Consider the following 24749-nt stretch of genomic DNA (forward strand, 5'->3'; position numbering starts at 1 on the left):
TGAGATCATGACCTGAGCCAAAGGCAGATGCTTAACCCACTGAGCCACCCAGGTACCCCTCAACTCCCATCTTCCAAAAAGAAATGTAGAAGTCCTAGTCCCTGGTACCTATGAACTGTGGCCTTATCTGGACAAGCCTTTGCAGGTGTAATCTAGTTAAGATGAAGTCATCAGGGTGGACTTTAATCCAATATGACGGATGTCCTTCTAAAAAGAGGAACAGGCCATGTGATGACAGCGATTGGGATGAGGCAGCCACAAGCCAAGGAACACCAAGGACTTGTAACCACTGCCTGAAACTAGGAAGAGGCAGGAAGGGGTTTACCCAGAGTCCCAGGTAAGCATGGCCCTGCTGACACCAGGTTTTCAGACTTCTAACCTGTAGAACTGTGAGAGAATAAATTTGGTTGTTTGAAGCCATCCACTTTGTGGGGCTTTGTTACAGCAGCCTTAGCAAACAGATACACCTACTGAGGGACAGAGATCTTGATTCAGTTTCCACCAGTTGAGAATAAAACTGCTATAAACCAGGGCCCCTGGGTGGCTCAGTCAGTCAAGCATCTGACTCTTGGTTTTGGCTCAGGGCATGATCTGAGATCGAGTCCCGCACTGAGAAAGTGGGGAGCCTGCTTGGGATTCTCTCTCTCCCTCTCTCTCTCTGCTCCTCTCCTTCTCTCAAAATAAATAAGCTTAAAAAAAAAAAAAGAGAGAGAGAAGAAAAAATGCTATAAACCTCCTTGTGCGGGTGTTTGTGTGGACGTAAGTTTTTAGCTCATTTGGGTGAATACCGGGAACACGATTGCTAAATCACATGTTAAACCTATGTTTAGCTTTGTAAAATATTATCAACCATCTTCCAAAGTGGCTGTACCATTTTCAATTTCCACCAGTAGTGAAAGAGAGTGCCTGATGCTTCATATCCATGTCAGCATTTGGTATTGTTAGGTCTTGTTGTTTTTGTTTTGTTTTGTTTTTTATTTCAGCCATTCTTACATGGATGTACAAAGTAAGAACCTAGTTTGTTTCTCCAAAGTTTCTTTTTGTTCCTATTACTCTGAAATTTCATGGTTAACAGCCTTGAGACACCCAGTGGCTTGCCTGCCTGCCTTCCTTCCTTCCTTCCTTCCTTCCTTCCTTCCTTCCTTCCTCGTCTTCCCTTCCCCACCCTGCCTTTTCTTTCCCTTTTCCCTCCATCCATCCTCTCTTCCTTTCTTTCACTTTTTATTATGACAATTTTCAGGCAAACACAAAAGTTGAGAGAATAGTACAATAATCTCCATATACCCATCACCCAGCTTTATTTTACTCTTCAGTCTATCCTTCTTACTATTAGCAGGATTTTACAGCAAGTCCCAGATACTACATCATTGCCTTTGTAGATACCTTAGTATGTAGTTCTAACAGATGAGAATTTAAAAATGAATAATGAAATAACAATTCCATGATCACACTTCAGGAAATTAACACACACACAGTCCATGTTTGATATTCCCTCATTGTCTCAAAAATGACTTCTTTTACACTGGCCTACTTTAAGTCCAGATTCAAGGTCTACCCATTGCATTTAGTTGCTAATTCTCATTGAATCTGTAACAATTACTCCTCCTCCTTTTTTTTTTTCTTTCTTTCTTTCTTTCTTTCTTTCTTTCTTTCTTTCTTTCTTTTTTTTTTTTTTACAATTGATTTGTTGAAGAAACTGGGTAAATTATCTTATAGAATGTCTCACAGTCTGAATTTGTCTGATTGGACCTTTGTGGTGTTTGTAAAATGTGATACAATACCTTGAATGTCCTGTATTAGATTCCAGTTCAATTTTTGACAAGAATATTTTACAGGTGGGGTTATGTATTTCCTATTGCATCATATGAAGAGGTACATAATGTCTAATTATTTCTCAATGATCTCTTTCCATTTGAAACCCCATTTCCTTCAGCTCTGGGATTTTTTTTTTTAATGTTTATTTATTTTGAAAGAGAGAGAGAGTGTGAACAGGAGAGGGACAGAAAGAGAATCCTAAGCAGGCTCTGCACTGTCAGCACAGGGGCCGATGAGGGGCTTGATCTCACAACCAGTGAGGTCATGACCTGAGCCAAAATCAAGGGTTGGTCACTCAGCCGACTAAGCCAGCCAGATGCCCCCAGCTCTGGGATATTTTTGTGAATTCTTTCTTTGGTGATGTCTTTCCTCCATCTCCCTATTTTCTGTGTCTTCACTTTCTGGAACTCCTAATGATTCAGATAGCTGAACTCTTGGAATGATTTTCTAATAATGTTTTTTTTTCCCTCTCTTATTTTTCTTTAGTGTTTGTGTATTTGGGTCTACTTTCTGAATATCATCTTCCAACCTGTATTTAGTCAGAATTTTGTGTAGGAGACAGAGGCAGAAACCACTCTAAATATTTTAAGCAGAAAGGAATTTAATATCGGAAATTGGGTGCTTGTAGACTCATTGAGAGATCTGGCATTTCCAACTTGGGGAGGGCAGGGATGGGGTGACAGGGAGGGAAGGGACAACTCTTGTTTCAAAGTCATCACAGCTGTGATTGAGAGGTCAGGGTTGTTACTCCTGCTGCCACCGTAACTTCCTGACCATGTGAAGCTGGGGACTGGGCACTGGATGGTAGAGGCTAGCCATTGACATTTGTTTCAAAAGTAGAGTTCAAGGATCAGAGAGCTGTTGTCTGGCTTGAATAAGAAATTGAAATTGTGGGGTAGTCTATGACATGTCAACTCACGTGAGGTCTTTGATATCCATCCAACCCCTTTTGGCTTTTGTTTTAATGGAACCAAGGCTGAATTCCGTACTTAGATCTATAGGTGTAATCAGAAACAGAGCTCCCATGGCTCTCACTAAGAGCCACATAAGAGTTGACTGTGCCAGGAGACTAGAGTTCTGAATTGAATTTTGGTCATATAATCACCTTTGCTCTCATATAAATAAGGTCACTGGAAAGGCAGGCATCATTAACCTAAAAAAAAAAAAGATTATGAGTCTATTTCAATTTCATGATAACTGAACCAGAAATAAGTTTCACAGCGTGTGTAGGTTTTGCAGATTTCTACCTGCAGGGAAAGTGGCAAGGCATGTCATGCTGCAGTACTTCTCTAGCTTTGGAAAGTTCACAGAGCTATCTGCCTTCAGTCTGTTTCTTCAGAGTGCCAGCTGGGCAACAAGAACCATTAATTTGTTGGGTGTTTGTGCGTGTATTTTAAGAATGATATTTTTTTTAGCCCTGAATTTTAAGAAAACACCTGCTGTATTCATTTTCAATCATGTATTTTTGTTACGTGGTGATGCATGGATATGCTTCCATTGTAAGAAAATTACAATATTAAAGATTAAAAGTGAAAGTCCCCTGTGATCACCACCCCCCAGTGCCATTTCGCCTCCCCAGAAAGTAACCAAGTAGCAATTATATAGCAGCTTGCATTAGTCACGGTAGGTCAGGTTATGCTGCAGTAATAAACATCCTCAAAATCTTAGTGCCTTACAACAACAAAGGTTTATTTCTTGATCCTTACATGTTTGTCATGGGTTGGCTTCAGCTGTTTTCTCTGGACATAAGTGAAGAAGCAGCCAGGATGTGCCTATCTCATGGCAGAGGGAGAAGAAAGAATGGTAGAAGCTTTTAAAGCTTCTGCTTGGAAGTATCCTATCATGTTCACTCACATTTCCATGGTCAAAGCAAATCGTATGGCCAAACCTGACTTCAGTAGGGTGGGGATGTGTAGTCCTGCTACAGGGCGGGGCAGTGACAATTTTCCTGTAGTTTTATAGGGTTCATAAAACTATACGAATAGGTATCATTTTAATATAATTTATTATGGTACTGAGCCTTACTTTCTGCGTGCAAAAATATGTCTTAGAAGTCTTCCTGTGTTAGGCAAATAGATCCATCTCCTTTTTAAACAGCTGTATGATATGTCATAATATGGATGTACTATAGTTATTTAGCAGCTTCCTCGTTTGAAAATGTTTAAATTGTTTCTAATTTTTTATATATGTGCAAGTTTTTGTCTAGAGCGGGTACAGAGAAGTGGATGTTCTATGCCAGTTTTCTCTCTGTATCCTAATATGGCACACTCATAGGAGAATTCCAAAGAGAGTTTAATAAAGAAGGACTGTTTACAAAGAACAGCACAGTACCCCCGGGGCTGGTAACAATTGGGCTATCACCACTCCTGGGCCAGCAGGAGCAAAGTGAGAGCAGGGAGGGGAACAGGGAGGAGAGTCATGTGAAGGGATGGGTGAAGCCAGCCCAATATGGACCCACAAAGAGGGAGTGAAGGGAATAAATGCCTCAAATCACTCGTTTCCCTCTGATCTTCTACTGGGCTGACCTGAACCAGATGACAGAGGGCCAGGTAATCTGTTGTTGTAGCCAATGCATGCCTGTCCCCTAGGACACAGAAGAGGAAGAGAGGACAGGGAGCCAATCTGGAGGACCAAATAGAAGATACCCACACCATTCTCCTACCCACAGTACAAGAATGACTTAATTGTTTGCCAGTATCATAAGCAAAAAATAGTACTTAAAAGTGCATTTTGGGGACACCTGTCAGGCTCAGTTGGTAGAGCATGTGACTCGTGATCTCAGAGTTGTGAGTTTAAGTCCCACATTGGATGCAGATTAATTTTTTTTTAAGTGCATTTTTTAATATATTTTTTTTATTTTAAAAAGTGGTGTAGCCACCTGGAAAACATTATGGAGATTCCTCAAAAAATTAAAAATAGAACTGCCCTATGACCCAATAATTGTGCTATTAGGTATTTATCCAAGGGATACAGATGTGCTGTTTCGAAGGGACACATGTACCCCAATGTTTATAGCAGCACTATCAACAATAGCCAAAGTATAGAAAGAGCCCAAATGTCCATAGTTGGATGAATAGATAAAGAAGATGTGGTATACACACACACACACACACACACACAATGGAGTACTACTCAGCAATCAAAAAGAATGAAATCTTGCTATTTGCAACTATGTGGGTGGAACTAGAGGGTATTATGCTAAGCAAAATTAGAGAAAGACAAATATCATGTGGCTTCACTCAAATGAGGACTTTAATATACAAAACATGAACATAAGGGAAGCAAAAAGAATATAAAAACAGGGAGGGGGACAAAACAGAAGAGACTCATAAATATGGAGAACAAACAGAGGGTTACTGGAGGGGTTGTGGGAGGGGTATGGGCTAAAGGGGTAAAGGGCACTAAGGAATCTACTCCTGAAATCATTGTTGCACTATATCCTAACTAACTTGGATGTAAATTTTAAAAATAAATGGAATAAAAAAATAGGATAAAAAAATAAAAAGTGCATTTTTTTAATGTTTATTTATTTTTGAGATAGAGGGAGACAGCGAGAGGGGGAGGAGCAGAGAGAGAGGGAGACACAGAATCTGAAGCAGGCTCCAGGCTCTGAGCTGTCAGCACAGAGCCCAATGCAGGACTCAAACTCACCGACAGTGAGATCATGACCTGAGCCAGAGTCGGACCCTTCACTGATTGAGCCACCAGGCCCCCCGATTTTAAAAAGTGCATTTTTAATTTGCATTGCCCTAATTATTAGCAAGGACTCGTGCTGATAATTCAGGGACACAGATGATCTCTTCTTCTCTGGACTCTGTGATGGGTACATGTAAAGCCAGAGACTGCTTCAGCTGTTGTGTAATCGTTTCTGGGCCAGTGGGGAAGAAAAGCCGAGAAATGGATGTGGTGGCATCTTTTGAGTCCTGGATCAAGCCTTACCTGAGGCTACACATGAGTATTTGGTAACATGAGCCTTTTGCTTCAGACAGTTTTGTTGTTGGTGTGATGTGTGTGTATGTGTTGGTCACTCATAACTGAAAGACCTCCAACTGATGTATTCTTTGTATATTGTACCATGCTTCGTATGTGTTTTGTGCATATAAATTTAGGGCTGAATGAGACCTTAGGTATCATTTCATTCAGATTCTTTCATTTTCATTTATAACTTCAAAAGTTTAAACACAAAATCCTAAGACAGTAATGTGACAAATCTCGTCAGTTTTGTTTCTAATTTTATTTATTTATTTATTTATTTATTTATTTTCAAAAAAATTTTAAATATTATTTATTTTTGAGAGACAGAGAGAGACAGAGCATGAGCAAGGGCAGGGCAGAGAGAAAGGGAGACACAGAATCTGGAAGCAGGCTCCAGGCTCCGAGCCATCAGCACCGAGCCCGACGCGGGTTCAAACTCACGAATCACGAGATCATGACCTAGGCTGAAGTCGGACGCTTAACCGACCGAGCCACCCAGGCGCCCTGTATTTATTTATTTGTTTAATGTTTATTTTTGAAAGGAGGGGAGGGGCAGAGAGAGAGGGAGACAGAGAATCCAAAGCAGGCTCCTTGTTATTAGCACAAAGCCCAACTTGGGGCTAAAGATTTTTTTAATGTTTATTTTGAGAGAGGGAGAGAGAGAGTGGGGGAGGGGCAGAGAGAGAAAGAGGGAGGGAGAGAGAGAATCCCAAGCAGGCTCCACACTGTCAGCATGGAGCCCGATGTGGGACTCAAACTCTTGAAACTGTGAGACCGTGGACTGAGCCGAAATCAAGAGTCAGATGCTGAATAGACTAAGCTACCCAGGCACCCAAGATATGGAACATTGCACATAAAGTTGAAATTCCTTTCGTATCCTTCCCCATTTTATTTCCCTGGGGGACCCACTGTCAGGAATTGCTCACATATCTTTCCTACCATGTTTTAATAGTTTTATCACACATGTATATACCCAGGAACAATATGTAGAATTGCTTTGTGGGTTTAAACTTTCTTATATCAATGCCATCTTGTCATATGTATCACTGTGTACTTTGCTTTTACCACTCAGCATTAGGGGTTCAAGACCTGAACAAAGATATGGTTCATTTTCACTGTTGTGATAGTATTCCATTGCCTGAATATATCACAACGTACTTACCTAACTTATCTCTGTAACACACGTTGAGATTATGGGCTGTTTCCTCAATGCTGCAGCAAACATACTAGAGCATCTCCTGAGACACACTTGTGAGACTGTCTCCAGGGTATATATTTAGAAGTCGAGCTGCTGCATCACAAGATAGGCACGTTTTTCAGCTTTACCACAAATGATTAATTTTCATTGATGGTACCAAGTTACAGTTCCCCCAGCATTGTATGAAAATCCCTGTTTTCCCATATCTACATCAGCACCTGGAATTATTAGGACTTTTTGATTTTGCCAGTCTGATTGGTGTGAAATTGTGTCTACTTGTCTTAATTTGCATTTCTCTTTTACTAGTGAAGGTAAGCATCTTTTCCTATGTTTATTGATGATTCTGCTTCCTATTCCAAACTCCTCGGTTTCCCAGTGGAAAGAAAATGGCAGATCACACAGTTCATCAGCAACAGTGCTGGGTTTAGAGCTTGGGTGTTCCAACTCCAGTCTTCTCTTTTCTTCCAGCATGTTGAACCACTTCCAGATATACATTTTTAATTTTTTTTTTACATGTATTTACTTTTGCAAGACAGAGACAGAGCACAAGCTGGGGAGGGGCAAAGAGAGAATGAGACACAGAACCCGAAGCAGGCTCTGGGCTCTGAGCTGTCAGCACAGAGCCCGATGCAGAGCTCAAACTCACAGACCACGAGATCATGACCTGAGCCAAAGTCGGATGCTTAACTGACTGAGCCACCCAGGTGCCCCCAGATACACATTTTTAGAGTGCTATTGTTTCTACTAACAGTTACAACAGAGAAAAGATCTTTTTCCTTCTAATTAAATGTTGGGACTATGAATTGTCAGTAGTTGGATGCTGTATCAGGGTTAGGTTTGTCTGAATAAAAGAGATGCCAGACTCAGGTCACGATCTTGCAATTCATGAGTTCGAGCCCTGCGTCAGGCTCTGTGCTGACAGCTCAGCCTGGAGCCTGCTTCGGATTCTGTGTCTCCCTTTCTCTCTGCCCCTCCCCCACTCAAGCTTTGTCTCTCTCTCAAAAATAAACATTAAAAAAAGAAGTTGGAGACAAGAAGTTTGGCATTGCTTTGTGCCATGAAGTCTTCTAGGACTTAGGCACCTTTAATCTTGTTGCTTCATTGCACATAGCTGCTGTTTCCAAGCTCACCTCATGTTCCAAAATAGCTGCTCCAACTCCTGACATTATGTCTGCATCCAAGCCAAAAGGAAAAGAGTCAGAGACCCCAGGGGGATGGTGGAGGTATTGGGTGCAACACAGCTGTCTCTTGATAAAGGTTCTAGAATCTGCAATGTGATTATCTGATCTATATCTATTGGGCAAAAGTCAGCTACATGGCCCTACTTGGCTCTAAGGGAAGCTGGGAAGATTAGCATTCATTTGGGGGACCATGTACCTAGGTACAAGGGAGATGATCTCTAAATACTACTCAGATCCCAGGAATTATAAAATCATCTTTTTGTGGTAGGTGAGTTGGTCCTGCTAATCTGGGAGGAATATCCCTGTCCTGTGACCTCTGTGACCCCTGGCTCTTCTCTCAGGAAAACTCTGCCTTGTCCAATATCCTCATGGCCATATCTAGTAGACATTAGTGTCACCCTTTGGAGGACCTACACAGATTTTGGATAGAACTTCTCATTGCTTTGTAGAAGAAAGAGAGACATTTATTAGGGGACATTTAATGGTCTCTGCCACAGATGCTAAGAAAAAGGTGTGGCCCAATTTGTTCCATGTTTAAGTACCTGAGTCTCATCCTACATGGAGATTAAGTCTAAAGACAGTTCTTTTTTTTTTTAATTAAAAAAAAATATTTATTTATTTTTGAGAGACAGAGAAACAGAGCACACGTGGGGAGGGGCAGGGAGAGAAGGAGACAGAATCCAAAGCAAGCTCCAGGCTCTGAGCTGTCAGCGCAGAGCCTGATGTGGGGCTCAAACTCACAGACTGTGAGATCATGACCTGAGCTGAAGTCGGACGCTTAACCGACTGAGCCACCCAGGCGCCCCTAAAGACAGTTCTTGAAGAAAGATCATGTACAGTTGAAACTATTCTTGAGATATCCATGTGTGTTATCCTCTACAACTCTGTGAACATGTATCAATCAGCTATTGCTGCATAACGAGCCATCTCCAATCTCAGTAGTATAAAACAACCATCATTTATTTTCACGTATACTTCTGTAGGTTGACTGATCTAGGTTGGGCTCAGTGGGGCTTGCCTGGGCGTGGCTCCAAGCTGTAGACTAGGTCAAGATCTGCTCTAGGTGTCTCTCATCTTTAGATTAGCAGCCTAGCCAGGCCATGTTCTCTGGGATTGCAGAAGCACAAGAGGGCAAGATTAACCATGCAGGGTCAACATTGCAAGCCTCTGCTTGTGTCAAAACTGCTAACATCCCACTGGGAAAAGCAAATCACATACGTGGTCAAGTCTATTGTCAGTGGGTGGGGGAAACCATGCACTGCTCTCCACCAAGCTAAAGAAGTAGAATGAACAAGCCCACCAGTCTCCAACATAAAAAACCCACTCCTTCTATGGAGGTGGCATGGGGGAAAGACTGAAATGTTTTTACACAATTTGATTTACCACAAAGTGATTTTTTTGTAAAAAATCAGTTACATTTATGCATTAGTCAGTTTGTGGCACCCAGTCCTTATGTTTCTTATGTGAGGATGTCAAGAAATCCATCACCAACCACTTCACATGTCCAGATAGTTGAACATTGCATTTTACTTCTTTATTAATGGTTTGGAACCCATGAAATAATCTATATAGTATTTCCGTATGAATTGGTCAAAGTACATTGGTTATTGCAGCTGGATAGCAGGCATGGGCTGAGTCACAGGTGCATTGAGCGATTGGTGGGCAGAACCACTTTCACGCTTTAAATCCCCCTCCCACTATCTATGACACTGACGTTGTCTGCCTACCAGCTGTTCCCCTTATTTGAGCAGTGATGCAGGTAAGATAGGTGCCTGGGCTCTGTAGTGGACACTGTGGCATGCTGCCCAGATCCTCCGCTCTAATACTGAGGCACTCATTCCCCCATCTGCTGGGAGCATTGGCCGCTGACAGTCAGTACTCAACTGAGTCCCTCTTGGGGACTTGCCCTTGGCTGAAGAGCGCAACCCAGCCCGAGTACTGCATCCAATGACTGTATGAAGTGGGAGCCCCAAGGTCCAGCCTCCCTGCCATCCCGCCTCTCTACTCCTCCCCACTCCCCGCAGGGTGGGCGTCAGCTGAGACCTCTGATGAGGCTGCATTGCAGTTTGACTTTTCCCTTCCACCTGTCACCTTGAGAGCACACTGCAGGAAACTTGCTGCATGCACGTCTCCCCGTTGGGGTCTTAATTCCTGAGGAACCAAACCCACAAGGCTCCTAAGTCACACAGAGCTGGGTTCGAGTGTTATCTCAAATACCCACTAGCTATGTGGCTTTAGACTTCGTGAATCTGCTGTAAACCTCTGAAAGTCTCAGGTTTTTCATCTCTAAAGATGCAATAATAATAGTATCTGCCTCTTCTAATGATAGTAGAGGATGAAGAGAAATAATGCATGGAAAGCAGTGTGAAGCCCTTAGCATGCTACCTGGCCCATACTAGGTTTTGCCGAAATGTATTCTTCCCTTTTTACTCAGCCCTTTGCGGGCGTTTCCAGAAGCCGGCGTCCCCATACCTGAGTAAAGCGGAAACGGACCTGTTGTGCTATCTTGTTTCCAGCAGATGGCGCCAGCGGATAAGGCTGCAGTCTCGTCCAGCTTGGTTACAAGGTCCACCATTGACATTATATACATCAGTTTTCCATGCATTATCTCATTTGATTCTCCTTCATCAACCATTTACCAAGTGCTGACTGTTCTATCATTTATTCTTTCATCTCTTTGTCTTAAATGCTTCCTGAGCACTTACTCCAGCCAAAGAGTGGCTTTAAATCTCTTCTAAAACATCATGGTGACTAAGAAGCAAACAAGACAGAGAGGGAGAGAGAGAGAGAGAAGGGTGGGACAGAGAGAGAGGCAGGAAGGAAGGAAGAAAAATACGATTCTGGATTTTGAAATGAAAAGTTTTAGGCACTACTATTGGGCTTGTGCCAACTCGTTCGGAAAGGAGGCAGCTTTAATAAAGCGGAAGAGGTACATAATATGACTGAACAGAATCAGGAGGCAGTGGTCCCTCTGCAGGAGCAGCTGAGGTGCTTCTAGAGGCTGTCTGCAGGCCTTCCCCAGGGCTATCGATCTGAGGGCAGAACAACTGGTCCCTGGGCTGGTTAAAACTGCCGTGTAGGAGAAAGAAGAAAGAATCCATAAAGGAGGTGTCAAAGTGCTTGGGAGGAGACAGTTAGCTGGCCTGGAGTCAGGAGCCCCAGACCGGAGTCATTTCGCAGGTCTTCTGGTCATGCCAGGAGGCACGCCTGGAAGCCACCAGCCCAGGACCCGGGAGAAGTACGATTCTGTGGTTGGGACAGAGGCTGCCCACCTCAAGTCTTCCTGCACCTGCTCCAGAACCGTGAGCGAATGAATGTGCTTTCCTGAAGGTCACCACACAGGGTTGTTGTTTGAGGAAATGTATACACAGTGCCTGGTACGTGGGAAGCTCTCAATAAATGATAACTATTTATTACTGATAAAAATACTACCACTACCGATCAATGGTTCTTACGATCTTCTCTGATGTAATTGCTAAGAGCAAGGTCTTGTGAGAAATACCCAATGAATCTACAGAGAAGTTTTAATTATTTGGGGATTCCGAGAGGATCCAGGACTCTGAAGGTAAAGAGAGACAACACCAAGTTAGGGAAAGGGACACACAGATGGACTCAGTAAAATTTGTTGAATGGGTGGCTCAGGGGGATTCTCTTCTAACAGCAAGAGTTGCATTCGTGGTTCCCTACTCTGAGCCAGGCACTGTGCTTGCTGTTGGAGCGACAGAAATGAACAAACATCTTGTTTGTTTTCTTTTTTTTTATTTAAAAAAAATATTTATTTTTGAGAGGGAGAAAGCGGGAGAGCAACAGAGAGAGAAGGAGACACAGGATCCGAAGCAGGCTCTGGGCTCCGAGCCGTCAGCGCAGAGCCCGATGCGGGGTTCGAACTCACAATCAGTGAGTTCATGACCTGAGCTGAAGTCGGACGCTCAACCGATTGAGCCACCCAGGCACCCCCCCCCCCATCTTGTTTGTTTTCAAGGAGCTCCTGGTACAAGGGTGGAAAGCCAAGGTACCTACAGGGTCTAGTCTGGTGACATAAATGAGGGAAGTGGACCATGTGTGAATAAGGAACATGGGTAAGAGAAATATTTTATTTTCTTCTTCCACTGTAAAACAACAACAACAACAAAAAAACAATCCACAGTATTGCAAGAGTTATGACAAATGGCTCTGAGATGAGGCTTAAATGCAGAGACAATAGAGCATGGTGGGGACTGTGGAGAAATAAACAGGGCTCTATCCGAAGGGGGCCACTACCACAAGGGTGGCCATCTTACTGGATGGCCATCTTACTGCACCCATCTTACTGGATTTCCAGTTTGTTCAAGAGAAGCCAGAAACTGGAAAAGAAACATTGTTTTGCGCAATCTCTTAATTTTTAATTTTTGGCAATGAATGCAAAAAAATTTTTTAAAAACACCATGTGGGCCCAAAAAAGTACAGGCCAAGCAAGTAAAACATAATTCTCTCTGAATGCCATATCTGAGTGTGAGGGTCCAGTGTGTGATCTCCAGTCCAATTGGAAAGACAGATGGGAGTTTGGGCGATTTCGACACAGCTTGATAAGTGTTAAGATGCCAAGATGTGATGTGATGGGTACACAGAAGAAGAGCTGGCAGGGTGGTCTTTGAGGAAGAGAGGACGCCTGACCTGAGTCCTAGAGGAAGGGCCCAACTAGCCAGGGAACTGGGGTTGGGTGAGCCAGTCAGAGGGAATGGCATAGAGGAGTGCAGCGGTCAGGAGCCCAGCAGAGCGGCAAAGCTCAGGGCTCAGGTGTCACATGTGGGTAGGGAGCAGGAAGAGATAATCGGGAGGTGGGCAGGACTAGATGGGAGAGTGGCTTTGACCGCATCGTCTGTATTTAATGATTTCTTAATTTTCCCTCTTTGTAATTCCTGCTGTTTTTAATAGAAAACCAGGAGTTGTGTCTGTGCCCCCAAAACAGCCATTGCCTGTGATAAGAAGCTTTTTCAGCTCTCAAAGTTGACACCCCCCCTCTTTCTCCTTTCCCCACTTTGGCTCATCCTTGTCTGTATCTCACTCTGACCCCTCCAGTATTAAAGAAAATAAATACTTTTGACCTTTGTCAGAACACCTTGGACTTGCCAGCACAAAAAGAAACAATTTGCACCGGAGGAAATGATCCCTTTCCTCCCAAAGGGCTCTTTCTCTATGTCCAGAGCCAAATGCAGTTCTGATTCAGAGACCACAGGGGTGGCCAGCAGGGCCTGGGGTTGGAAGACAGGAGGCCGTTCTAGTCCTGGTCCTGGGGACTGACTCCTCGTGTAGCTGCAGATAAGACCAGGCCACCCGTGCCCAACCTGCAGAAGCAGGTGGTTTGGATGGTCTCCCAGAACCTTCTCCATCAAGGCTCAGGGCTCAAATCCCTTGCACACAGAGTCAATCTGGACCTGATGTCCGTGATGTTTCGCCATGTAACCAGCATGTGCTACGTGTCAGGCACTATGCCCACCTCTTGCCATACGTGATTTCATGTAGTCCTCATAAAATCTTACCCCACTTTATAGAAAAGGGACCTGAAGTCTAGGAGAGTTGCCCAATGGTGAACTGGGATATACAACCTCCAAAACTATGTTATTTGAAACAAAATGTAGTTCATTCTGATGGTGAGTTCTATGTGTTAACCTGGCTGGGCTAAGGGATGCCCAGAGAGCTGGTAAATGTTATTTCTGGGTATGTCTGTGAGGGTGTATTTGGAAATGATTAGCATCTGAATCAGTAGACTGAGTAAAGATCACCAATATTGGGAGGGAGGGGCAGGGATCGCTCAATCTGTTGATGGCGAATTTGCTCTTTTTGCCTGAGCTGGGACATCCATGTTCTCCTGCCCTTGGACACTGGCACTTCTGGTTCTCAGGTCTTTACACTCAGACCGTCTGCTCCCTGGGTTCTCGGGCCTTTGGACTGGAATGGAATGTTCCAGCACTGGCTTTCCTAGTTCTCCAGACTATATGTGAGCCAATGAGATGGTGTGTGAGCCAATTCCTGCAATAAATCTCTCTCTTTGTCTCATATACACACATGTACATATACACATATCCATATCTATCTGTAAACATCTTTCATCCATTGGTTCAGTTTCTCTGGAGAGCCCTGCTAATACGTTCATATACATGGTAACATACCAAACAGCACAGGAGAGTTTCCCATGAAAAGCAAACTCTCATGCCCATTGCCCAACTCCGTTGGGGCAATCTCTTTTAATCACTTTGATTTTCAGGTGATTATGTCCCTAAATATAAACAATAGCTAGACAATATTTATTGTCTGTAAAGTTTACTTCTACTCTGTGCTTTCTCCAACTGTTGATTATTTATATATTTATTGGTATTTCTCATTTCTCCTCATAAATTCAATAAACAGCACCCCTATTTTCTTATTCTATCACATGGACAATCCCTTTTGACAACTCACTTTCTCTCTCTCTCTCTCTTTGATTCAGATTCAAGTTAACGTACAGTGTAGTATTGGTTTCAGGGGTAGAATTTAGTGATTCATCACTTACATACAACACCCAGTGTTCATCCCAGCAAGTGCCCTCCTTAATGCCCATCACCCATTTAGTCTGTCCCCCCACCCACCACCCTTCCAGCAACCCTAAGTTTGTTCTCTATATTTAAGAGTCTCTTAGGGGTGGCTCAGTGGCTCAGTCGGTTAAGCGTCTGACTCATGGTTTCAGTTCAGGGCATGATCCCACGATTTCTTGGATTCGAACCCTGCATCAGGCTCCACACTGACAGTGCAGAGCCTATTTGGGATTCCTTCTCTCTCTCTCTCTCTCTCTCTCTCTCTCTCTCTCTCTCTCCCCCCCCCCCCGCTCTGCCCCTCCTCTACTCGTGCTCTCTGTCTCTCTCAGAATAAATAAATAAAATAAAGTCTCTTGCGGTGCCTGGGTGGCTCAGTCAGTTGAGCCTCCCAACTTTGGCTCGGTTCATGATCTCGCAGTTTGTGGGTTCAAGTCCCACGTTGGGCTCTGTGCTGACAGCTCAGAGCCTGGAGCCTGCTTCGAATTCTGTGTCTTCCTCTCTCTCTGTTATTTCCCTGCTCACACACACTCTCTCTGTCTCTGTCTCTCTCTCTCTCAAAAATAAATAAACATTAAATTTTTTTTTAAGTCTCATGGTTTGCTTCCCTCTCTGTTTTTATCTTATTTTTCCTTCTCTTCCCCTATGTTCATAAGTTTTGTTTCTTAAATTCCACATACGAGTGAAATCATATATTTGTCTTTCTCTGATTGGCTTATTGTGCTTAGCATAATACATTCTAGTTCCATCCACATTGTTGCAAATGGCAAGATTTCATTCTTTTTGATTGCTGAGTATTATTCCCGTGTGTGTGTGTGTGTGTGTGTGTATACATATATATACCACATCTTCTTTATCCATTCATTCGTCGAGGGACATTTGGGCTCTTTCCATACTTTGGCTATTGTTGATAGTGCCACCATAAACGCTGGGGTGCATGTGCCCCTTCGAATCAGTGTTTTTGTATCCTTTGGATAAATACCTAGTAGTGCAATTGCTGGGTCATAGGGTAGTTCTATTTGTAACTTTTTGAGGAACCTCCATACTGTTTTCCGGAGTTGACATTTCACTTTCTAAGATGAAGGCATGAGCAGTATTTTTCCCGCCATCTTTCCTCCCTGCTTTTGTTTTCCATCTTTTGTCAGCCTGGCTGATTTCAAAAGTCCCCCACCGCTTTTAGTTGTGTGTAGCCATGTGACTGGTGCTGGCCAATGGGTTGTGGGAGGGAGTGACCTTTGTTAGCCTAGGCTGGAGCATTTAATGACTGTGTGAGTTTCTCACCCCATACACAGACACGCATGCTCTCCTGCCCACTGCCACACCTGTCACGTGGAAGAGTCTCCGTTAGCCTGAGTCCTGGGAGAGCAGAGCACCCCCACCAGGATACAGGCAACGTGTAGTGTGAGTGAGATGGGAGTCTTCATTGTCCTAAGCCTCTGAGAGTTTGGCGGTTATTTGCTTTGTCAGCAGAGGCAAGCATATCCTAACTTATGCCCAAATATAACACAATATAACGTTATTATATTCTGTCCTGCAAATATAGCCATGATGCTAATGTATTCTCCATACTTTAACAAAGATTTTTTTTTTTTTTAAAAAGACAAACTTTCTCTGTCCTCGCAAGTCTGAAAATGTCTTTATTTACCCTCCTACTTGATTCCATTTGGCTGGGAATAGAATTGTAGGTTAAAAGTCTCTTTCAGAACTTTCAAATACTGCATTATGGGCATCTGGCTTTTGACTTCTTTAAAAAAAATTTTTTTTTAATGTTTTTATTTTATTTTTGAGAGAGACAGAGCATGAGCAGGGAAGGGGCAGAGAGAGAGAGGGAGACACAGAACCCGAAGCAGGCTCCAAGCTCTGAGCTGCCAGCACAGATCCCAACATGGGGCTCGAACTTACGAACCGTGAGATTGTGACCTGAGCCGAAGTCGGATGCTTAATCAACTGAGCCACCCAGGCGCCCCCATAATTCCTTTGTTTTTGAAACCCTGTATAAATGGAGCAACTCATCTGTCCTCTTGTTCCGGTTCAGTTTCCTCCACTGTAAATCGGGAGTGATGACACAAGTGAAAGAGAGTGCTAGATTACAGGCACCTAGGACGTGTTTGTTAAGTCTGCACGGCCCATTGTGGCCCAAATCACTCTCACGTATTTATCTTACCTCTGGTAGGATAGGGCACAAAAATAGGTAATATAGTCAATTAAGCGGACAACTCATGGTCATGGGATCTGATGTCAGGCAGACTGGGAGGTGAAAAGCCACTACATAGGAAGAGGGACATTTTTTCCAGACACCGTATTTGACAACGAATGAGAATTCCTGTCGTTACACGTCCTCACCAACATCTGGTGTTGTCAATATTCTGGAGTTTGGCCCTTCTCAGGATTAAGTGGTGGTATCTCATTGCATTTATTTTGCATTTCCCTAGTGATGTATGATGTGGAACATATTTTCACATGCTTATTTGCCATGTATATATCATCTTTATCTTTTTAAGAGAGAGAGAGAGTACAAGCAGAAGAGAGAGGCAGAGAGAGAAAATCTCCAGCAGGTCCCATGCTCAGCACAGAGCCTGACACAAGGCTCGATCCCACAACCCTGGGATCATGACCTGAGCCAAAATCAAGAGCCAGATGCTCAGCTGACTGAACCACCCAGACGCCCCCTATATATCATCTTTGGTGAGGTGTCTGGTAGGGTCTTTGATTTCTTAATCAGATTGGTTTTCTTATTGCTCAGTTTTAAGAGTTCTTTGCATATCTTGGCTCCTGGTCTTTATCAAGTATGTCTTTTGCAAATATTTTCTCCTAACCTGTTACTTGCCTTCTCACGCTCTTCGCATTGTCTTTTGCAGAGCAGAAGTTTTAAATTTTAATGACGTCCAGCTAATCAATGATTTACTTCATGAATTGTGCCATTGGTGTTCTATCTAAAAGGCATCATCCCTCTCTCTCTCAAAATAAAGAAATAAACATTAAAAAATAATGCCTGGGTGGCTTAGTGGGTTAAGCATCTGACTTTTTATTTCGGATCAGGTCATAATCTCGTGGTTGGTGGGATTGAGCCCTGTGTCAGGCTCTGAACTGACAGCTCAGAGCCTGCTTGGGATTCTCTCTCTCTCTCTCTCTCTCTCTCTCTTTCTGCTCCTCCCCCTCTTATGCACAGACTCTCTCTCTCTCTCAAAATAAATAAATAAACACTTAAAAAGCCATCACCAGGGGTGCCTGGGTGACTCAGTCAGTTGAGCAACTGATTTCGGCTCAGGTCGTGATCTCACGGTTTGTGAGTTCGAGCCCCACATCGGGCTCACGATTGTCAGAGCAAAGCCCGCTTCAGATCCTCTGTCCCCCCCTCTCTCTCTCTGCCCATCTCCCACACGTGCTCTCTCTCTATCAAAAATAAATAAATGTTTTTTAAAAGCCATCACCAGACCCAAGGTTTTCTCCTGTTATCTTCCAGGAGTTTGGGATACATATACTTTTAATTTAACCTGTGCCTGTTGCCCCATCCACTTGGTTTCTGACAATGCCCTTGGCACATTGTCCTCTTATGGTCTGGGAAATGTTAACATTCTGCAACCTTCTCTCCTTTGTCTTGCTGGGAAGGCAATTTCAGCCCTGCATTTAAAACCTCCCACTACTTATGTCTACCAGATTACCTCCCCTCTCCTTACAAGTCTTCTTATCAAATTCAATTGAGACTTCCACTTCTGTAACCAAGATTTGTTTGATTCTACACAGGCTTAGAAGCTGATGTCTTCTCTCCGAGGTGGAATTACATTTACCAAGCTCATGGGACTGATGTGGGAAATCGGAACGTCAGTGTAGTCACTGATAACGAGAAATATAATTGCTGAGAAGGCTGGAATACTCTCGTCGGTGTGACCAGCACATTCTTTCCCGGAGTCAGGTCTGAGTGCAAAGCCAAATTATACAAAGAAGGTGGCTTGGTGAGCATTTGATCACTGAGTTCTATTGATGAAGAGCCTAATGCAGGTCTCCATTGAATGTCAATGTCAAACATTGTACTGGACACTAGGTGGAGAATGGTGAATAAGAGAGATGGGTCTCCGTGCTCACAGGTTCTAAGGCACTGGGGGAAGACAGGCCCTGAACAGGTAATGAGACTTCTAGGTTAGAAAAACTACACCCCTTACCCTCTGCTTCCTCCCCGAACCTACGAAAATAACAGTACAGGAATTGTTCTGAAAAGGCAATACGCAAAGACAGAGGTCTGCAAACCATGGTCCACAGGCCAAATCTAGCCCGCTGCCTGTTTTGGGACAGCCTGTCCTAAGAATAATCCTATATTTGCAAATGGCTGGAAAAAAATCAAAACCAGAATAACATTCTGTGACACGTGAAAATGATATGAAAGTCAGATTTCAGAGTGCATAAATAAAGTTTGGTGGGAACGCGGCCATGCATTCCAATGCAGGTCCCATGTATTGTCTACGGCTGCTCTCGCGCTACCATGACATAGTTAAGTAGGTGCGAAGGAGGCCATATGGTGTGCAGAGCCAAAAATATTTACTATCCGGCCCTTTACAGGAAAAAAAAAAAAAAAAAAATCCCAACCCCTGCTCTAGAACGGCACCGTCCAATGGAACTTTGTGCAGTGACGGACGGGTCGTGTACCGCCATCCGATATGGTAGTTGGCCACTAGCTACCTGTGGCTACTGAGCCCTTGATATGTGGCTGGTGCAACTAAGGACCTGAACGTTTATTTTATTTATTTTAATGAATTTAAATGTGAGTAGCTGGCAGAAGCTGCTGTGTTGGATGGCACAGTGGTCGACTATGACAAGAGGGCATCTGGGCTGGGAAACACCACGTGTCGTGGAAGATGGGACATCTGCCCGAAAGCAGGGGGATTAAGTGAAAGTTTACATATGGAAGCCTGGCATGCCCCACCCAATCTTCTTACAGGCTGCTTTCCTGACCTAGATTCCAGAATGCTGGCAGGGAGAACTACACTCTCCTAAAAAGAAGCTGGGGGAACCATCTCTGGGGACTTTGACCAGCTCGGGACTTTGACCAGCTCAGGAGGAAGGACCTAACCATGCGTTGGGAGCTTCCTAATCGTCATACCAAATTGGCAGTGAAGAGACCCCCCGCCAATCACATAGCATTCAGTAACCTTTAGCCTAGGTCCCACCCTCCCCCATGAGCAGGCGGCCAAGGGCCCTCGCACATTCGAGCAACGCAAAAGAGACCAAACAAACAGATGGACAGATCTAAGCGAAGATCTCTGGGCGCACATATTTTGTTAAATTTGAAGGTCTATAACGCTGAAAGAGAAAAGTGGCCTTTCTTTTCACTAAGTTCAAGGCAGCATTTTCTTCGCCTACAAACATAAGCAACAAACTGTAGTAGTGTTAGCAGTTTCTGTGACTTCATCATCAACAGAAACCGGGTATTTTCCTGCCATGATGGTATTGTTGGAGTCATTTCATAACATCATTTATGCTCGTCATGACTTTGAAATGATGGTAGTCATTAGACACCCTGCTAAATCTTCTAATATAGAAGCACATATGTCACTATATGACAGATTTGTTTTTTAAATATTTTGATAACTGTATGTTGATATAAAGGATTTCCTTTGTAATCCTGTGCATAGAAGTTGATTCATTTAAAGATATTACGCTGAGAAAAGGTCCACAGTCTCCACCCGACTGCAGAGGCGTCCAGGGCACAAGAAGGGTTCTCTTTAGGATGGCTAGGGAATGGAAATCATAATCGGTAAGCACTTTGTGCCAGATTTTAAACCTCAGAATTCTAAGAGTAATTATTATTATTACTTTGATAGCTTTCCTTAGTACTTAAAATGTTCATTTTGTCATTGCAATGGGACATTTGGAGGGGGAGAGAATCATAGAAAGACTTAATCAGCCCCCTTGACCCGAAAGTTCAGTTTTCTTTTCTAAAAATAGTACGTGCACATCATAAATAAGCTAGAAAAGTACAAAGAGGACAACAAAAGTCACCTCCAATCCCACTACCTATTTGGCGAACATTGTTCTGGGCAGCATTGTGTGCATAAACACATAACATACACATATATCCACACAAACATATAAAGATCAGTATATGTATAAAGATATATACGTAATTATAGGGGCACCTGGGTGGCTCAGTCTGCTGAGCACCCACTTTTGGTTTGTCCCAGGTCATAATCTCACAGTTTGTGGGATCCAGCCCCCGAGTCAGCTCCAAGCTGACAGCACAGAGTCTGCTCGTGATTCTCTCTCCCCCTTTCTGCTCCTCCCCTACGCACAATCACTTGTTCTCTAAATAAATAAATGTGAACAAAATAAAGTTAAAGACATAGACATAATTTTTGACAAAAACAGAATCAAAGTACACATTTATTATTATTTTATTTTTTACTACACATTTATTATTATCATTGTATTTTTTACCCTGCGTTTATCTTCTATAGTAATAACAAGAATTGAGGTGGGTAGTTATTTTCACCAGTCAGTTAAGGAAACTGAGACTCAGATAATTAAAGCCTGGTGCATGGTCACAGGTGGTGAGAGAGAAAGAAATCTCTTGGTCATCCCAGAATGACTTACTGTTCAAGGACCCCATGTCTGTGAGGGGGTAAGCCTGGAGTTCAACTGGACTGAGAGAGCTTCACCCTCCCAGCTGCACTTACCCAAAAGCTTGTGACCCGAAATCTTTGTGATTTGGGGGGGATTCTAGCTCGGGTGCAGGTGACCCATATGCCAAGTCCCAAAACAGATCCGCTGAGAAGCTTCAACTGAATGATCATACTTGGAGGCAGGAATCTGGCACATCCTGGGCTCCTTTCTATATTTCCATTCTGATTCCTTGGGGAAGCAAATGGGAGCAATTCTTCTCATTAACTCGAAATGCAGCCCTTCGTGGGCACCACGTGCTGCGGTGGACAGTTGGAAAGCCATCCACACAAAGGCTGACCTCTCCATCCCGTCTGGCTCCCTGGAACTGGAGGAAGATGAGACAAAGTGGACTTCCTGAGGTCCGTCCCAGAATTTATTTAATCTGCAGGATCCCAAAGCTCGGCGGGGCTGCATCAGAATCATCTGAGGAGCCTGTTGAAAGCAGTGATGCAAGGTTCTGATTCTAGAGTAGTGGATGTCAACCTTGGCTACCCATTAAGAATCACCAGGGAAGCCTTTAAAAAACAAAATGGCGGAGTAGGCATGTTATGGACTGAATGTCATCCCCAAATTCCTGTGTTGAAACCTCACCCATCTCCTATCAATGTAATGGCATTAAGAGGTGGAGTCTTCGGGAGGCCTGACCTTAGATGAGGCCAGGAGGGAGGAGCCCTTTAATGGGATTAGTGCCCTTACAAGACTCACCCGAGAGCTGTGCTTCCTGTATCTGCTCTCTGCCTTGTGAGGGTACAATAAGAAGCTGGCAGTCTGCAACCTAGAAGGGGGGTCCTCGCCAGAACCTGGCCATGCCAGCACCCTGATCTTGGACTTCCAGCCTCCAGGAAGGTAAGAAAGAAATTCCTGTTGTTTATTATAAGCCACCCAGACTGTAATGTTTCTGTTAGAGCAATCCAAACTACTGCTCAGACAAGGCGCTCCGAGCTCCCCCAGAGAAACATTGAGAAAGCAAGCAGACACTATCAGAACTAACTTTGTCAGAACTCTGGAAAACCGTCAAGGTTTATAGCAACCAAGTGAATGCTGAACGAAGGAAAAAGCAACTTGAAAACGGCTCAGTGCAAACAGGGGTGTCGTCTGAGGCAGAGATGTGAACAGCCCGGCTGAGTGTTGAAGGAACAACCCAGCACAGAGGCAGTCTGCAAATACTGGGTGGTGTGTGTGTGTGATTGACATATAGTTGGTACATCATGTTATATTAGCTTCAGGTGTGCAACATAGTGATTCACTGTCTCTAATATGTTATTCTGTGCTCACAAGTGTAGCTACCCTCTGTCACCAGACATCACTCTTAAGATACCGTTGACTCTATTCCCTATGCTGTGCCTTTCATCCCTGTGACTTATTCATCCCATGACTGGAAGCCTGTACCCTCCAGTCCCCTTCACCCGTTGTGCCCATCTCCTTCCTCTCTGGCAATGACCACTTCTGAGAGGTGTGTTTTGTTTTGTTTTTAAAGTTTATTTATTTGAGAGAGCGAGAGAGCACCAGCAGCGGAGGGGCAGAGAGAGAGGGAGATAGAGGATTCCAAGCCGGTTCCATGTTGTCAGCACGGAGCCCAACACAGGGCTCGAACCCATTAACTGTGAGATCATGACCTGAGCCGAAATCAAGAGTCGGACACTTAACTGACTGAGCCACCCAAGGCACCCCTTGTTTGTTTTGTTTTTAGTTCCTGGTGTTCAAGGAAATCTCTGTCAAAACTCCGTGGAGCATGAGCTAAAGGAACAGAGACATCAGTGACTTCATGTGAGTTTATGTTCATTTGCTACAGCAGTGGTAGGAAGCTAATGCAGCGCTCATTGAACGTTAGCTCTGGCCATGGGGGAGGAACTTCAGCTCCATGTTACCTGTGGTCAGTGTGTTCAGTAAATACTGATCACAATAAACATAATGGAGACGAGAACTCGCCAGAAGCGGTATAGCAGGAGGTCTGTTCCTTTTCTGCTTAACTGTTGGTATCGGAAGCATCTGAAAGTACTTTGTTCAGTTTTTTTAAAAAATCTGTAATTCTGAACCAGTTACTTTATTCCGCGGTGCAGGCCTGATTCCACACTTTGGCGAAAGTTAGTAATTTTTTAACAGGTAGAGGCGGCGGTGAAATGGAACACACCTCAGGTCAGAAGTCCGAAAGTTGGGCCCTGGTCTCAGCTCCACCTCTATCTGGCCGTGTGACTTAGGTCATCTTGCCTCCTCTCTTTGGGTTTTGTTTTCCCCATTCAGAAAATGAAGGAATTAGATCAATAATAACTCCCATGTGTCAAATGCCTACAATGCACAATTTATACATATGGTCTCATCTGAGCTACATAAAAACTGTGCAAGGTATTATCCCCATTTTATAGTTGAGAAAACTGAGAGGCCCAGAGAGGTTAAGTGACTTTCCCAAGGTCACAGAGTATCAGGCAGAGCTGTGATTTAAAACCAGGACTGTTTGACTCGTTTTGATAAGCCCCTCTACCTTTCCACGTTTTGGAGGTCAACACTCTTTACAGAACATGCTTATGAGGCACCTGCTTTTCTCCGTACATCATAGTGAGGATGATGGGTCTCTCTAGCTTCCCACTTGAGGGGTGTGGAACCTGGTCCATCTCTTGTGTTTCTGAGAACCTCTGATTCAGCCCCTCAGAGACTTCCCTCACAACCATGTATCCCTCCTCTCACCTCTAACAGACACTACGAGGTGCTGAACCAATGTCTGGCCTCTCCCTTTTACTTAGTAACAGAATCCTAATTTTGTTCGAATAAAATGTACCCACTTAAAAATACCTGCCCGCATTCCCTTGCAGGTGCACCCTTACAGGTGGTCCCCTGACCCAGCTCTGACCAATGAGATGTAAGTGGACGTTTGGGTGGGGATTCTTGGGAATCTATCTTCTTCATACTAAAAGGTGGGAGAAGTCAGCAAGCCCAAGGCACAAATTGCCTTGGTTTTCATCCTCGCCTGGAACATAGGTGAGGTTTCTGGAAGTGGAGCAGCCATCTTGTGACTATGAGGGTGAGTGCCACCTGCTAAGGATAGCAGAGCCGGAAGACCGAAGAAACTTCTTTGTAATCGGTCCTCTGTACCAGCCTGGATTGCCTAGACTTCTTGTCACATGAGAAAACTAAAGCTTTATTTGGTCAGATTTCTGTTCTGTCAACTTCATACCATCCTGACAGGTTCTCTGAGAAAAGTCTCTCCTCTGCCCTGTAGGCCTGACATGTGGCCTTAATAAGCACCTGTGGTGACTCAAAAATAGACCAGGGGGAAGAGAAATTGGCCATGGCTGTGATTCTGAACTTGCTGAGCCATCACCTGTTCAATCCATGCTCTGAAGAAGAGTCTGTTAATTACACTCTCCTTGGCCAGCCAGAGCA

At 43.8% G+C, this 24749-nt stretch overlaps 1 protein-coding gene across 1 annotated transcript in view; it reads left to right on the forward strand.

The window, feature by feature from the left end:
* LOC106968958 (uncharacterized PE-PGRS family protein PE_PGRS20-like) overlaps positions 1-24515 on the forward strand; it is a 28614-nt gene extending 4099 nt beyond the window's left edge. The window contains exons 3-4 of the mRNA XM_053201349.1: positions 18462-18670; positions 23062-24515. The gene's annotated coding sequence lies outside the window, so the exon portion shown is untranslated. The remainder of the gene's footprint in view (positions 1-18461; positions 18671-23061) is intronic.
* The last annotated feature ends 234 nt before the right edge of the window (positions 24516-24749 follow it).

This window comes from Acinonyx jubatus, chromosome A3 (assembly GCF_027475565.1).
Source record: "Acinonyx jubatus isolate Ajub_Pintada_27869175 chromosome A3, VMU_Ajub_asm_v1.0, whole genome shotgun sequence".
Taxonomy (NCBI): Eukaryota; Metazoa; Chordata; class Mammalia; order Carnivora; family Felidae; genus Acinonyx; species Acinonyx jubatus.